The sequence below is a fragment of the Herpailurus yagouaroundi genome, unplaced genomic scaffold, assembly GCF_014898765.1.
Source record: "Herpailurus yagouaroundi ecotype Mexico unplaced genomic scaffold, PumYag 142, whole genome shotgun sequence".
In the NCBI taxonomy this organism is placed as follows: Eukaryota; Metazoa; Chordata; class Mammalia; order Carnivora; family Felidae; genus Herpailurus; species Herpailurus yagouaroundi.
The window spans coordinates 53,529,455-53,546,453 of NW_024412397.1; the positions used below are offsets into that span (position 1 = coordinate 53,529,455).

The 16,999-nt window shown below is 37.0% G+C and overlaps 1 protein-coding gene across 2 annotated transcripts in view; it reads right to left on the reverse strand.

Moving 5' to 3' along the window:
- Positions 1–16,999, reverse strand: part of METTL4 (methyltransferase 4, N6-adenosine) — a 58,458-nt gene that overhangs the window by 36,084 nt on the left and 5,375 nt on the right. The gene's annotated exons all lie outside the window — the stretch shown is intronic.

Genomic DNA, 16,999 nt, shown 5'->3' on the forward strand with positions numbered 1-16,999 from the left:
ATATACGCATAATTGGTATCCCAGAGGAGGAAGAGAGAGGGAAAGGTGCTGAAGGGGTACTTGAAGAAATAATAGCTGAGAACTTCCCTGAAGTGGGGAAGGAAAAAGGCACTGAAATCCAAGAGGCACAGAGAACTCCCTTCAGACGTAACTTGAATCGATCTTCTGCACGACATATCATAGTGAAACTGGCAAAATACAAGGATAAAAAGAGAAAATTCTGAAAGCAGCAAGGGGTAAACGTGCCCTCACATATAAAGGGAGACCTATAAGACTCGTGACTGATCTCTCTTTTGAAACTTGGCAGGCCAGAAAGAATTGGCACGAGATTTTCAGTGTGCTAGACAGAAACAATATGCAGCCGAGAATCCTTTATCCAGCAAGTCTGTCATTTAGAATAGAAGGAGAGATAAAGGTCTTCCCAAACAAACAAAAACTGAAGGAATTTGTAACCACTAAACCAGCCCTACAAGAGATCCTAAGGGGGACCCTGTGAGACAAAGTACCAGAGACATCACTACAAGCATAAAACATACAGACATCACAATGACTCTAAACCCATATCTTTCTATAATAACACTGAATGTAAATGGATTAAATGCGCCAACCAAAAGACATAGGGTATCAGAATGGATAAAAAAACAAGACCCATCTATTTGCTGTCTACAAGAGACTCATTTTAGACCTGAGGACACCTTTAGATTGAGAGTGAGGGGATGGAGAACTATTTATCATGCTACTGGAAGCCAAAAGAAAGCTGGAGTAGCCATACTTATATCAGACAAACTAGACTTTAAATTAAAGGCTGTAACAAGAGATGAAGAAGGACATGATATAATAGTGACAGGGTCTATCCATCAGGAAGAGCTAACAATTATAAATGTCTATGCGCCGAATACCGGAGCGCCCAAATATATAAAACAATTACTCATAAACATAAGCAACCTTATTGATAAGAATGTGGTAATTGCAGGGGACTTTAACACTCCACTTACAGAAATGGATAGATCATCTAGACACACGGTCAATAAAGAAACAAGGGCCCTGAATGAGACATTGGATCAGATGGACTTGACAGATATATTTAGAACTCTGCATCCCAAAGCAACAGAATATACTTTCTTCTCGAGTGCACATGGAACATTCTCCAAGATAGATCATATACTGGGTCACAGAACAGCCCTTCATAAGTTTACAAGAATTGAAATCATACCATGCATACTTTCAGACCACAATGCTATGAAGCTTGAAATCAACCACAGAAAAAAGTCTGGAAAACCTCCCAAAGCATGGAGGTTAAAGAACACCCTACTAACGAATGAGTGGGTCAACCAGGCAATTCGAGAAGAAATTAAAAAATATATGGAAACAAACGAAAATGAAAATACAACAATCCAAACGCTTTGGGACGCAGCGAAGGCAGTCCTGAGAGGAAAATACATTGCAATCCAGGCCTATCTCAAGAAACAAGAAAAATCCCAAATACAAAATCTAACAGCACACCTAAAGGAAATAGAAGCAGAACAGCAAAGGCAGCCTAAACCCAGCAGAAGAGAAATAATAAAGATCAGAGCAGAAATAAACAATATAGAATCTAAAAAAACTGTAGAGCAGATCAACGAAACCAAGAGTTGGTTTTTTGAAAAAATAAACAAAATTGACAAACCTCTAGCCAGGCTTCTCAAAAAGAAAAGGGAGATGACCCAAATAGATAAAATCATGAATGAAAATGGAATGATTACAACCAATCCCTCAGAGATACAAACAATTATCAGGGAATACTATGAAAAATTATATGCCAACAAATTGGACAACCTGGAAGAAATGGACAAATTCCTGAACACCCACACTCTTCCAAAACTCAATCAGGAGGAAATAGAAAGCTTGAACAGACCCATCACCAGCGAAGAAATTGAATCGGTTATCAAAAATGTCCCAACAAATAAGAGTCCAGGACCAGATGGCTTCCCAGGGGAGTTCTACCAGACGTTTAAAGCAGAGATAATACCTATCCTTCTCAAGCTATTCCAAGAAATAGAAAGGGAAGGAAAACTTCCAGACTCATTCTATGAAGCCAGTATTACTTTGATTCCTAAACCAGACAGAGACCCAGTAAAAAAAGAGAACTACAGGCCAATATCCCTGATGAATATGGATGCCAAAATTCTCCATAAGATACTAGCAAATCGAATTCAACGGCACATAAAAAGAATTATTCACCATGATCAAGTGGGATTCATTCCTGGGATGCAGGGCTGGTTCAACATTCGCAAATCAATCAACGTGATACATCACATTAACAAAAAAAAAGAGAAGAACCATATGATCCTGTCAATCGATGCAGAAAAGGCCTTTGACAAAATCCAGCACCCTTTCTTAATAAAAACCCTTGAGAAAGTCGGGATAGAAGGAACATACTTAAAGATCATAAAAGCCATTTATGAAAAGCCCACAGCTAACATCATCCTCAACGGGGAAAAACTGAGAGCTTTTTCCCTGAGATCAGGAACACGACAGGGATGCCCACTCTCACCGCTGTTGTTTAACATAGTGCTGGAAGTTCTAGCATCAGCAATCAGACAACAAAAGGAAATCAAAGGCATCAAAATTGGCAAAGATGAAGTCAAGCTTTCGCTTTTTGCAGATGACATGATATTATACATGGCAAATCCGATAGACTCCACCAAAAGTCTGCTAGAACTGATCCATGAATTCAGCAAAGTTGCAGGATACAAAATCAATGTACAGAAATCAGTTGCATTCTTATACACTAACAATGAAGCAACAGAAAGACAAATAAAGAAACTGATCCCATTCACAATTGCACCAAGAAGCATAAAATACCTAGGAATGAATCTAACCAAAGATGTAAAGGATCTGTATGCTGAAAACTATAGAAAGCTTATGAAGGTAATTGAAGAAGATTTAAAGAAATGGAAAGACATTCCCTGCTCATGGATTGGAAGAATAAATATTGTCAAAATGTCAATACTACCCAAAGCTATCTACACATTCAATGCAATCCCAATCAAAATTGCACCAGCATTCTTCTCGAAACTAGAACAAGCAATCCTAAAATTCATATGGAACCACAAAAGGCCCCGAATAGCCAAAGTAATTTTGAAGAAGACGACCAAAGCAGGAGGCATCACAATCCCAGACTTTAGCCTCTACCGCAAAGCTGTAATCATCAAGACAGCATGGTATTGGCACAAAAACAGACACATAGACCAATGGAATAGAAGAGAAACCCCAGAACTAGACCCACAAACGTATGGCCAACTCATCTTTGACAAAGCAGGAAAGAACATCCAATGGAAAAAAGACAGTCTCTTTAACAAATGGTGCTGGGAGAACTGGACAGCAACATGCAGAAGGTTGAAACTAGACCACTTTCTCACACCATTCACAAAAATAAACTCAAAATGGATCAAGGACCTGAATGTGAGACAGGAAACCATCAAAACCTTAGAGGAGAAAGCAGGAAAAGACCTCTCTGACCTCAGCCGTAGCAATCTCTTACTCGACACATCCCCAAAGGCAAGGGAATTAAAAGCAAAAGTGAATTACTGGGACCTTATGAAGATAAAAAGCTTCTGCACAGCAAAGGAAACAACCAACAAAACTAAAAGGCAACCAACGGAATGGGAAAAGATATTTGCAAATGACATATCGGACAAAGGGCTAGTCTCCAAAATCTATAAAGAGCTCACCAAACTCCACACCCGAAAAGCAAATAACCCAGTGAAGAAATGGGCAGAAAACATGAATAGACACTTCTCTAAAGAAGACATCCGGGGGCGCCTGGGTGGCGCAGTCGGTTAAGAGTCCGACTTCAGCCAGGTCACAATCTCGCGGTCCGTGAGTTCGAGCCCCGCATCAGGCTCTGGGCTGATGGCTCATAGCCTGGAGCCTGTTTCCGATTCTGTGTCTCCCTCTCTCTCTGCTCCTCCCCCGTTCATGCTCTGTCTCTCTCTGTCCCAAAAATAAATAAACGTTGAAAAAAAGAAGACATCTGGATGGCCAACAGGCACATGAAAAGATGTTCAGCGTCGCTCCTTATCAGGGAAATACAAATCAAAACCACACTCAGGTATCACCTCACGCCAGTCAGAGTGGCCAAAATGAACAAATCAGGAGACTATAGATGCTGGAGAGGATGTGGAGAAACGGGAACCCTCTTGCACTGTTGGTGGGAATGCAAATTGGTGCAGCCGCTCTGGAAAGCAGTGTGGAGGTTCCTCAGAAAATTAAAAATAGACCTACCCTATGACCCAGCAATAGCACTGCTAGGAATTTACCCAAGGGACACAGGAGTACTGATGCATAGGGGCACTTGTACCCCAATGTTCATAGCCGCACTCTCAACAATAGCCAAATTATGGAAAGAGCCTAAATGTCCATCAACTGATGAATGGATAAAGAAATTGTGGTTTATATACACTATGGAATACTACGTGGCAATGAGAAAAAATGAAATATGGCCTTCTGTAGCAACGTGGATGGAACTGGAGAGTGTGATGCTAAGTGAAATAAGCCATACAGAGAAAGACAGATACCATATGGTTTCACTCTTATGTGGATCCTGAGAAACTGAACAGGAACCCATGGGGGAGGGGAAGGAAAAAAAAAAAAAAAGAGGTTAGAGTGGGAGAGAGCCAAAGCATAAGAGACTGTTGAGAACTGAGAGCAAACTGAGGGTTGATGGGGGGTGGGAAGGAGGAGAGGGTGGGTGATGGGTATTGAGGAGGGCACCTTTTGGGATGAGCACTGGGTGTTGTATGGAAACCAATTTGACAATAAATCTCATATATAAATAAAAAAAAAAAAGCCCAAAACCAGCAGAAGACAGGAAATAATAAAGATTAAAGCAGAAATCAATGCTATCAAACCCCCCCCCAAAAAAAACAAAAAAAAAAAAAACAGTAGAACAGATCAATGAAACCAGAAGCTGGTTGTGAAAGAATTAAAATTCATAAACCCCTAGCCAGTTTGATCAAAAAGAAAAAAGATATGGCCAAAAAAATAAAATCAAGAATGAAAGAGGAGAGATCAAAATCAACACAGAAGAAATACAAACAATAACAAGAGAATATTATGAGCACTTATATGCCAATAAAATGGGCAATCTGGAAGAAATAGACAACTCCTAGAAATATATAAACTATTAAAGCCGCAATAGGAAGAAATAGAAAATTTGAACAGACCCATAACCAGTAAAGAAATCGAATTAGTAATCAAAAATCTCCCAAAAAACAAGAGTCCAGGCCCAGATGGCTTTCCATGGGAATTCTACCCAACATTTAAAGAAGAGTTAACACCTATTCTCTTGAAGCTGTTCCAAAAAACAGAAATGGAAGGAAAACTTCCAAACTCTTTCTATGAAGCCAGCATTACCTTGATTCCAAAGCCAGACAAAGACCCCACTAAAAAGGAGAACTACAGACCACTTTCCCACATGAACATGGATGCAAAAATCCTCAACAAGATACTAGCCAACCGGATACAACAATACATTAAAAGAATTATTCACCACGACCAAGTGGGATTTATACCTAGGATACAGGACTGGTTCAATATCCACAAAGCCATCAATGTGGTACATTACATCAATAAAAGAAAAGAACCACACAATCACCCCAATAGATGCAGAGAAAGCATTTGACAAAATCCAGTATCCTTTGTTGATGAAAAACCCTCAAGAAAGTAGGAATAGAAGGATCAAACCTCAAGATCATAAAAGCCATATATGAAAGACCCACTGCTAATATCATCCTCAATGGGGAAAAACTGAGAGCTTAGCCCCTAAGGTCAGGAAGAACACAGGGATGTCCACTCTCACCATTGTTAATTCAACATAGAATTGGAAGTCTTAGCCTCTGCAATCAGACAACACAAAGAGATAAAAGGCATCCAAATCGGCCAGGAGGAGGTCAAACTTTCATTCTTCAAACATAACATGATGCTAAACCCAAAATATTCCATCAAAAACTGCTAGAACTGATTCATGAATACAGCAAAGTTGCAGGATATAAAATCAATGCACAGAAATCGGTTGCGTTCCTATACACCAATAATGAAGCAACAGAAGGAGAAATCAAGGAATAGATCCCATTTACAATTGCACCGAAAACCATAAAATACCTAGGAATAAATCTAACCAAAGAGGGAAAAATCTAGACACTGAAAACTATACAAAGCTTATGAAAGAAATTGAAGAAGACACAAAAAAATGGAAAAAGATTCCATGCTCCTGGATAGGAAGAACAAATATTGTTAAAATGTCAATACTACCCAAAGCAATCTACATATTCAATGTAATCCCTGTCAAAATAACACCAGCATTCCTTAAAGAGTTAGAATAAACAATCCTAAAATTTGTATGTAACCAGAAAAGACCCTGAATAGCCAAAGCAATCCTGAAAAAGAAAACCAAAGCTGGAGGCATCACAATCCCGGACTTCAAGATGTATTACAAAGCTATAATCATCAAGACAGTATGGTACTGGCACAAAAACAGACACTCAAATCAATGGAATGGAATAGAGAACCCAGAAATGGACCCACAAACATATGGCCAACTAATCTTTGACAAAGCAGGAAAGAATACCCAACAGAATAAAGACACTCTCTTCAGCAAATGGTGCTGGGCAAACTGGAGAGCAACATGCAGAAAAATGAACCTGGACCATTTTCTTACACCACACACAAAAACAAACTCAAAATGGATTAAAGACCTAAATGTAAGACAGGAAGCCATCAAAATCCTAGAGCAAAAAGCAGGCAAAAACCTCTTTGACCTTGGCCAAAGCAACTTCTTACTCAACATGTCTGCAGAAGCAAGGGAAACAAAAGCAAAAATGAACTATTGGGACCTCATCAAAATAAAAAGCTTCTGCACAGCAAGGAAACAATCAACAAAACTGAAAGGCAGCCAATGGAATGGGAGAACATATTTGCAAATGACATATCAGATAAAGGGTTAGGATCCAAAATCTATAAAGAACTCATCAAACTCAACACCCAAGAAACAAATAATCCAGTGAAGAAACGGGCAAAAGACATGAATGGGCAAAAGACTTCTCCAAAGAAGACATCAAGATGGCCAACTGACACACGAAACAAAATGCTCAACATCACTCGTCATCAGGGAAATACAAATCAAAACCACAATGAGATACCAACTCACACCTGTCAGAATGGCTAACATTAACAACTCAACTCAGGCAACAACAGATGTTAGCAAGGATGTGGAGAAAGAGGGTCTTTTTGCACAGCTGGTGGGAATGCAAACTGGTGCAGCCACTCTGGAAAACAGTATGGAGGTTCCTCAAAAAATTATAAATATAACTACCCTATAACCCAGCAACTGCACTACTAGGTATCTATCCAAGGGATACACATGTGCTGTTTTGAAGGAGCACATGCACCCCAATGTTTATAGCAGCACTATCAACAATAGCCAAAGAATGGAAAGAGCCCAAATGTCCATCAATGGATGAATGGATAAAGATGATGTGGTATATATATATAATGGTGTATTACTCAGCAATCCAAAAGAATGAAATCTTGCCATTTGTAACTACGTGGATGAAACTGAGGATATTATGCTAAGTGAAATTAGTCACTCATAGAAAGACAAGTATCATATGACTTTACTCCTATGAAGAATTTAAGATACAAACCAGATGACCATATGGGAAGTGAAATGAAAAAGAATATAAAAAGAAGGAGGGGGACAAGACATAAGATTCTTAAATATGGAGAACAAACAGAGGGTTGCTAGAGGAGTTGTGGGAGGGGGCATGGGCTAAATGGGTAACGGGCATTAAGGAATCTGCTCCTGAAATTATTGTTGCACTATATGCTAACTAACTTGGGTGTAAATTAAAAAATAAATAAATTTTTTAAAAAGAGAAAAAAAAAAAAAGGAAAAGGAAAATCACAAAAGGATCAGCCAGTTTCAAAGTAACTTTGTCCAAGACAAAGTTCAGGAATATTTATAGGAATATGATGGGGTGCCCAGGTGGCTCAGTCGTTAAGCGTGTGACTTCAGCTCAGGGCATGATCTCTCAGTTCAAGAGTTTGAGCCCCACACTGGGCTCTCTGCTTCAGCACAGAGCCTGCTTCAGATCCTCTGTCTCCCTCTCTCTCTACCCCTACCCTGCTCATGAGCTCTCTTTCTCTCTCTCAATAATAAACATTTTGAAATTTTTTTAAAAAATGATTATTTATAGGAAAATGAAAATATTTAGTACCCAATAAGCTACAATTGAAACATCTTACAATAAAATTTAAAATTACCAGGTAGGGGCGCCTGGGTGGCGCAGTCGGTTGAGCGTCCGACTTCAGCCAGGTCACGATCTCGCGGTCCGTGAGTTCGAGCCCCGCATCGGGCTCCGGGCTGATGGCTCAGAGCCTGGAGCCTGTTTCTGATTCTGTGTCTCCCTCTCTCTCTGCCCCTCCCCCGTTCATGCTCTGTCTCTCTCTGTCCCAAAAATAAATAAACGTTGAAAAAAAAAATTTTTTTTAAATTACCAGGTATAGGGGTGCCTGGGTGGCTCAGTCAGTTTAGCATCTGACTCTTGTTTTCAGCTCAGGTTATGATCTCACAGCTTGTAAGTTGGGAGTTCCATGTCAGGCTCTGTGATGGTAGTGGGGAGCCTGCTTGGGATTCTCTGTCTCTTTCTCTTTGCCCCTCCCCCACTCTGTCTCTCTCAAAAAACACAAATAAAAAAAAAAACTTAAAAAAATTATCAGGTATATAAAGAAGGAAAACACAACATAATGTTGGAATAATCACACATAGGAATAATACAGATGATACAAACAGTAGAAATGTATGAATAGATTTACTTGTAGCCCATTTAAAAGATTGAGAACAAGAGCAAAAAAAAGGATAATAAGGCACTTATCATAACCATATTCATATGTCCTAAAATGTAAAGCAAAAAATGACAATGTTCAGAGACATAAAAACTACTAAAAAAAAATTGAGCTTCCAGAGAAGAAAACTACAGCATACCACAGAAATATTGTGGGTTGGGTTCTAGACCACCAGAATAAAGCAAGTTATCTTTATAATAAAGGGAATTATTTGAAGGCAAGGGCTGTAAGCTATATTTTGTAAACCGGACACAGTCTATTAAGTGCTCAAGAGCATTATGTCTTTAAAAATAATGTACATATCTTAATTAAAAAACACCTTATTGCTAAAACATGCTAACTATTATCTCAACTTTCAGCAAGTCATATTCTTTTTGCAGACGAAGGGTCTGGCCTCCATGTTGACGGGTGTTGACTCATAAGGGTGGTGGTTGCTAAAGGTTGAAGCAGCTATGGCAATTTCTTAAAATAAGACAACAATGAAGTTTGCCACATCAATGGATTCTTCCTTTCATGGACATCAATTTCTCTGTAGCATGAATGCTGTTTGATAGCATTTTACCCACAGTAGAACTTCTTTCCAGATTGGAGTGAATCCTCTCAAACTCTGCTGCTGCTTTACCAAGTTTATGGAATATTCTAGGGTCTTTGTTGTCACTTCAACAATTCACAGCATCTTCACCAAGAGTAGCTTCCACCTGAAGGAACTACTTTCTTTGCTCATCCTTCAGAAGCACCCCTCATTCATCATAAGCAAACCCTCACCCTTTAAAGTTCTGTTATGAGATTGCAACAACTGGGTCACATCTTCAGGATCCACTTTTAGTTCTCTTGCTATTTCCATCACATCTGCAGTTACTTCCTCCACTGAAGTCTGGAACCCCTCGAAGTCATCTTTTAGAGTTGGAATCAACTTCTTCCAAACTCCCAGTAATGTTGACATTTTGACCTCTTTCCATGAATCACAAATGTTCTTAGAGACATCTAGAATAGTCAATCTTTTCCAGAAGATTTTCCATTGACTTTGTGCCCAGATCCATCAGAGGCATCACTGTCTGTGGAAGCAATAACCCTATGAAATGTATTTCTTCAATGATAAGACTTGAAAGTCAAAATTACTCCTTGATCCATAAGCTTCCAAATGGATTTTGTGTTAGCAGGCATGAAAACAACATTCATCTGACTGTACATCTCCATCAGAGCTCTTGGGCAACAAGGTGCATTATTTATAAGCCCTATTTTGAAAGGAATCTTTTCTTCCGGTGAGTAAATCTCAAGAGTGGGTTGAAGAGATTCAGTGAGCCATGTTGTAAACAGATGTACTGTCATCCAGACTTTGTTGCTCCACTTAGAGAGCACATGCAGAGTAAATTTAGCATAATTCTTAAGGGCCCTAGTATTTTCAGAAGGGTAAATGAGCACTGGCTTCAACTTAAAGTCACCAGCTATAGTAGTCCCTAAAAAGAGAGTCAGCCTGTCTTTTGCACTGAAAGTCCTAGATGACATCTTCTTCCAATAGAAGGCTGTTTCATCTACATTGAAAATTTGTTTAGTGTAGCCACCTTCAGTAATGACCTTAGCTAGATCTTCTGGATACAGCTTCTACTTCATCACTTGCTATTTCACCATGCACTTTGATGTTACGGAGATGGCTTCTTAAACCTCATGAACCAACTTTTGCTGGCTTCAAACTTTTCTTCTACAGTTTCCTCACCTCTCGGCCTTCATAGAATTGAAGAGAATTAGGGCCTTGCTCTGGACTAGGATTTGACTTAAGGGAATGTTGTGGCTGGTTTGATCGCCTATCCGTACAACTCAAACTTCCTCTGTATCACCAATAAGGCTGAATGTATCATTCCTATGTTCATTGGGTTAACACTTTAAATTTCCTTCAAGAACTTTTGCTTTGCATTCACAACTTGGCTACCAGTTTGGTGCAAGAGGCCAACATTTCAGCATACCTCAGCTTTTGACATGCCTTCCTCACTAAACTTAATCATTTCCAGTTTTTGATTTAATGTATGAGACATGCAACTCTTTTTTTCAGTAGAGCACTTAGAGAAAATTGCAGGGCTATCAATTAACCTAATTTCAAGGCCATTGTGTCTCAGGGAATAAGGAGACCCAAAGAGAGAGAGACAAACGGGAGCAGCTGATGGCTGGGGGAGTCAGAGTACATAATATTTATCAATTAAGTTTGCTATCTTATATGTGCACAGTTTGTGGTGCCCCAAAACAATTGCAATAGTAACATCAAAAATCACTCATCACAGATGACCATAACAAATATAACATAATAACAAAATTTGAATTACCTAAATGTGACACAAAGTAAGCAAATGCTGTTGGAAAAAAATGGCGCTGACAGACTCGTTTGATGCAGGGATCCCACAAACTTGCAAAGTGTATAATAAACAAAGCACAATAAACAAGGTATGCCTGTTCAATATAAAAATGAAATATACACTAGGTTGTACTCATAGCAGGCACTGAAGAAGAAAAGATTAGTGCACTTGAAAACAACACACTACACAAGTGTCTAAATGAAAAGGACAGAAAAAATTTTTGAAGAGGTAATGGCCAAAAATTTCCACATTTGCTAAAGACTATTATTCACAGATTCAAGCTTAACAAACAAAGGAGGGGAAAACTGCCTAAAGGAACATCATAATCAAATTGCTAAAACCCAATGATAAAGAAAAAATGTTCAAAACAGCCAAAGACTTCTACTTTCAACCAAGATGGAGTAACAGGAACAATAACTTTAAAGATACAGAACATCAAGTAATAAAGGACAGTGAAAGAAATCATAGGTAAGGACTACTGACTGCCCCAGCTAAGACAACAAGAAGGAAGAATCTGGACACAGGCTGGGAGAAATCCAGAGCTGAGCAGACAAAGCAGAGAATATGGGGAGATCATGACAAGATTTCACAGGACAGAGCACCAGAGAGGAAAGAGCCACCCAAAGGGAGATGTATAGGTAGTCACCCTGGAAAAATTCCCCTAAGTACTCATGTGCTTAAGTGTGTGAGAGAACTATCCAAGGCCAAGAAAAGAACCACCCAAAGGACAGAAGAAAAAGTGCCAGTTCCCACAGAGCCAACAATATTGCCTGTTTACAATATTCAGACTGAAAAACCTCATGATTCACAGGACAAATGGGAGACAATTCACCATGAGTCTCTGTGAGAGGAGAGGCACTGACAGTTTTCGTTCCAGAATAAATCCTCAAGGTTATGTGTACAGCATGGAAGATAGATACTGCATCTCCCTCCAAGGTAGAGGGCAGATTTATTTCCTGTCCAAGTTAATAAAAAGGCTCTTTAGGCTAAACGGTTAGACAGATGTGCTTGCAACCCATTTAAAAGACTAGGGTTTCCATTCTATTGAGGATAGAAAGCAAATGGAATTCTCATGCATTGCTGGTGTGAAATGCAAAACAATACAGTCACTGTGGAAAACAATTTGGCATTTTTTTAATAGAGCTTAATAAACATTTACCATCAATCCAACAATACTACCCCAACATGGAAACTTAAAAATTTACTAACAACTCTTTAAAAAAAATAATAATAAAATAATATAAATAAATAAAATAAAAATTTACTCTTAGGCAAATCTCTAGAAAACCATCAAAAATATTTAAATGAGACTTTGTATCACAGTGCTTAAAATACAACATATCACAATATGAGATGTTTCAGTGCCCAGAGAAAAATTTGTAACGCTGAATACTCCCATAAACAAAAAAGAAGTAAAAATGTGAATTAAGAAAACTCAAAAAGTCAGGAAAAAATTAACGGAAGGATTAAATAAATACAGATTAAAGCATAAGTTAGAAAATAAAAATGATAAAGTTAAGAAACAACTAATAAATTAGGTAAGCCATTCGCTAATCTATCAAGAAAGAGACTAAACATACAATATGAATAATGAAGGTGAAATAACTATAGACACAGACTATGCATAAATTTTAAAAACTTAATGAAACAAATAATGTTCTAAGATAACATACTTTACAAGACTGACTACAAAAGAAAATGAAATTTTTTTAATCTAAAACTTATTTCCAAAGAAGAAAAAGGTTAAATTGTCAAAGGAAGTATGTCCAGAAAAGATAACATGCTGAAATACTTGCAAAGAAGAGCTCTACCAAACTTAAAAAAAAAATTTTTTTTTAATATTTATTTATATTTGAGAGAGAGAATCAGCACAGGCAGGGAAGGGGCAGACAGAGAGGGAGACACAGAATCCAAAGCAGGTTCCAGGCTCTGAGCTGTCAGCACAGAGCCTGACGTGGGCTTGAACCCACAAACCGTGAGATCATGAGCTGAGCCAAAGTCAGATGCTTAAACGACTGAGCCACCCAGGTGTCCCTCTACCAAACTTTAAAAAAAAGATTACACCAAAGACTTGGGGAGGGGGGAAAAAAAGAAAAATTTCCAACTTCCAATATTGATGTATACAAATATGTGTATATAATTATGCATAAACAAGAAATATATATCAGATTAATCTCACTTATCATTATCTCAAATAAAATGTTAACAAATAAAATTTAGCAGAACATTTGGAAAATAATACATCATGGTCATTTGGAATACATACTTCAAATACAAGGATCGTTGCACATGAGGAAAAAAGTCAAAGGAAAATATTAGGGGAAAAATCAGCTATTCAATCTCCACAGATGCCTAAAAAAACATTTCATAAAATCAATAAGCATGTTTGATAATAACAATAAATAAGAAGAGATGAAAATTTCTTTAACATGCTATTTGCAGCTCAGCCCAAAAGCCAGTATTATGCTTAGTGAGGAAATCATGCCTACGGATTCAGGAACAAGACAATGATAAATACTCTATTAAATATGATTTAACATTGTATTTTATTTTCCACCCTGTAGAATTACAGAACACAAATTAACTAGAGATACAATAATTGGAAAGCTGTAAGTAAAAGTATTACTATTTTCAGGAGTTTTAAGTATTACTTAGAAAACACAAGAGATTAAAAGAAAAAAAAACTATAGCAACTTAAGAAATTGACAAGACTTTTATAAAGAAAATCTTATAAAAAGACAGACAACAGAAACTGAAACAAATGGGAAGACATATTCATGTTTGGGGGCAGAATCATCAATATCTTAAAGACCTCAGTAAGCCTAATTTAAAATTTTAAGTTTAACTTGATGCAATAAGAATTCCAATTGCTTCTTTTTTCTAACCAAGTTAAAATTGATCCTAAAATTGATACAGAGGGATGCCTAGGTGGCTCAGTCGGTTGAGCCTCCAACTTTGGGTCAGGTCATGATCTCGCAGTCTTGTGAGTTCAAGCCCCACATCCAGCTTTGTGCTGTCAGCTCAAAGCTTGGAGCCCACTTTGGATTCTGTGTCTCCCTCTTTCTCTGCCCCTCCCCTGTTCACACTCTCTCCCTCTCTCTCAAAAATAAACATTAAAAAAAAAAAAAAGAAGGAAATGCTCTAAAATTCATATGGAAAAATAAACAAAATAGAAAAACCATGTAGAACAAAAGCAATAAGGATGGGGGGGAGGTGAGCACATCAAATAGTAAAACATATTATAAAACCTGAAAAGAGACTCGAAAATAAATGAATTAAATAAAATCATAAAGTGAAGAAATAAACTCAAATACATATGTGAATTTAGTATATCTAGCATCTCAAAACAGCAGAGAAAAAACTCAACAGATGATGGCTGGACAAATGGGCAGTCATCCAGAAAAAACAAAGTTAGACCCTTAACTCTTGCTTTACACCATAATGAAATCTAAATGAATCAAAGATACAAATGTGAAATGAAATCATAAATATTCTAGAAGAAAAAATGGGGAAATTCTTTTAAATTCTTGAAGAAGAAATACCTTTTCAACTATGACTCAAAAATCCGGAACTCATAAAAGAGAAAATAATAATAAATTCAACTAAATAAAAATACAATACTTATGAGGTAAAAAAAAAATCGTAACTAAAATTAAAATGACAAACTGGTAAAAATATATTTGCAATTTATATCATAGACAAAGAACTATTTCCCTAACATATAGAGAGAGCCTATAAATTAAGGACACAATTTTTTTAACATACAAAAGAAACAGTTCACATAAAAAAATACAAATGGTTTTTAAACGAATGTGAAAATACTTAACTACACTCCTAATAAGAGAATGCAAATTAAAATCACACTGAAATATTATTTTTTACCTATCAGATTGGAAAAGATCAAAAACAATACATGACATACTGTAATGGTAAGGATGTGGGAAAATACGCAGAATTACACATTTCTGGTTTGCTAATAAGAGGATAAAACCTCTACAGTAGCAATTTGACAGTATCTACCAAAAAGTTCAAACCTCTGACCCAGAAACTTAATTTCTTGAACTGTATCCTGCAAGATATACATGTGGAAAATGGCATGTGTATAATATACCTAAATGTTAGCAGCCAAAGACTAATTAAAGTATGAAAAAAAATGAGACATAAAGCAGTTTGTAAAGTATGTTCAACTGAGGGGAAAAAAGCAAGGTGAAAAACTGGGTCAAGTATGCTACCATCTAAATAAAAAAGAAGGGGAATATATGTATTTATCATCTTTCACATATGAACACCACCACTCTACGAATGCACTGGGAGGAGGAAGCGGGTGACTGAAGGATGGGGATTAAAGAAAGACTTTTTACTGCATACTCTTTGTACATTCTGAAGTTTACCAAATGAATGCATTATCATCCAAAAATAAATAAATATTAAATAAATAAAATAAAATGCAAGTCTGGTCATGTCATCTGCTTTCAACAGCTTCCCACCACCCTTAATATTAAGTCGAAATGTCTTAAGCTGGGCTTGTAAAACCTTACATGATCTGCAACTTATCTCCCCAGTTTCACCTCTAACCATTCTCTCTACATTCCACAGCCCAGCCACACTGAACCTTTTACAGTTCCTTAAATAAACTTTATTCCATCTTGCTTCTGAACTTTAGCAAATCCTATTCTTCTCAAAGACCAGAATATTCTTCATCACCCTCTTCATATGACTAATGCCTACTGCAAAGACTCAAACAAAATCACTGCTTCCATAAAGCTTTTCTTGATACCCTGTCCTCAAGTCTCAGTTGGACACCCACCCTCTGTGCCCTCCTAGCATCCTAGAATTCTATGATAGTGCTTTTTAATATATATAACAGTTAAGTTTAATTGTGTCCCTCAAGAACATAAGTTCTGGGATGGAAACATTATATCTACCTCTACTTCTACTAAAGTCCCAGGGCTAACAATGTCTGGTATACAGTTGGCATTTAATGAATATTTATAAGTAAACTGAATTAATTTAATTAGTGAATAAATGTATAAATAAGTAAATGAATTAGACCGGAAGGAAGGGAGGGGCACAGATAGATTCAGTAAAGAAAATAATAAGACAAGCTCTACTACAGGCTTTTCCTTAATACATGTTCCTTAAAGTCATCTACATATCTTGTCTATTAACAGTCCTCGTACCAACCTTGAAAATTCTATTATAGCCAACAGATTTTAATTTCTATAAAATCGTTAATTGATAACAAAATGGCCATATATTATCTTTATTCAAATTTACTACTGAAACTAAGAGTTGTAAATTAGATTTTGTAAATATTCTGTTCTATGACTTAAGAGTTTGATTGCACTCTGTAGCACATAAATGTTTCACAATTTATAGTTATCATTAACAGTCACAAGTATTTAGCAATCCGAATGCACATGAATTTAAGAAATTCTATTCTCTAATTTCATTTAACATCTTAAAATTATTAATCTTTCTTATATCAGACCCTGGATTTTTGCAGACTTCTGCAGTTTAATCTTGCAAGTAGCATTTCCAGGCAATAGAAAGAGTTCTAAAATTAACAAACTAGAGAAGACTTTTGGTATTGAAAGATTTAGCATTTGTATATTCAACTATCTTCAACACATGTAAAATCCAATGTATTAGTGGAGACCACAATGAGATACCATTCCATTCTTACTAGGATGGCTTTTATGAAAGAAAGAAAGAAAGAAAGAAAGAAAGAAAGAAAGAAAGAAAGAAAGAAAGAAAGAAAGAAAGAA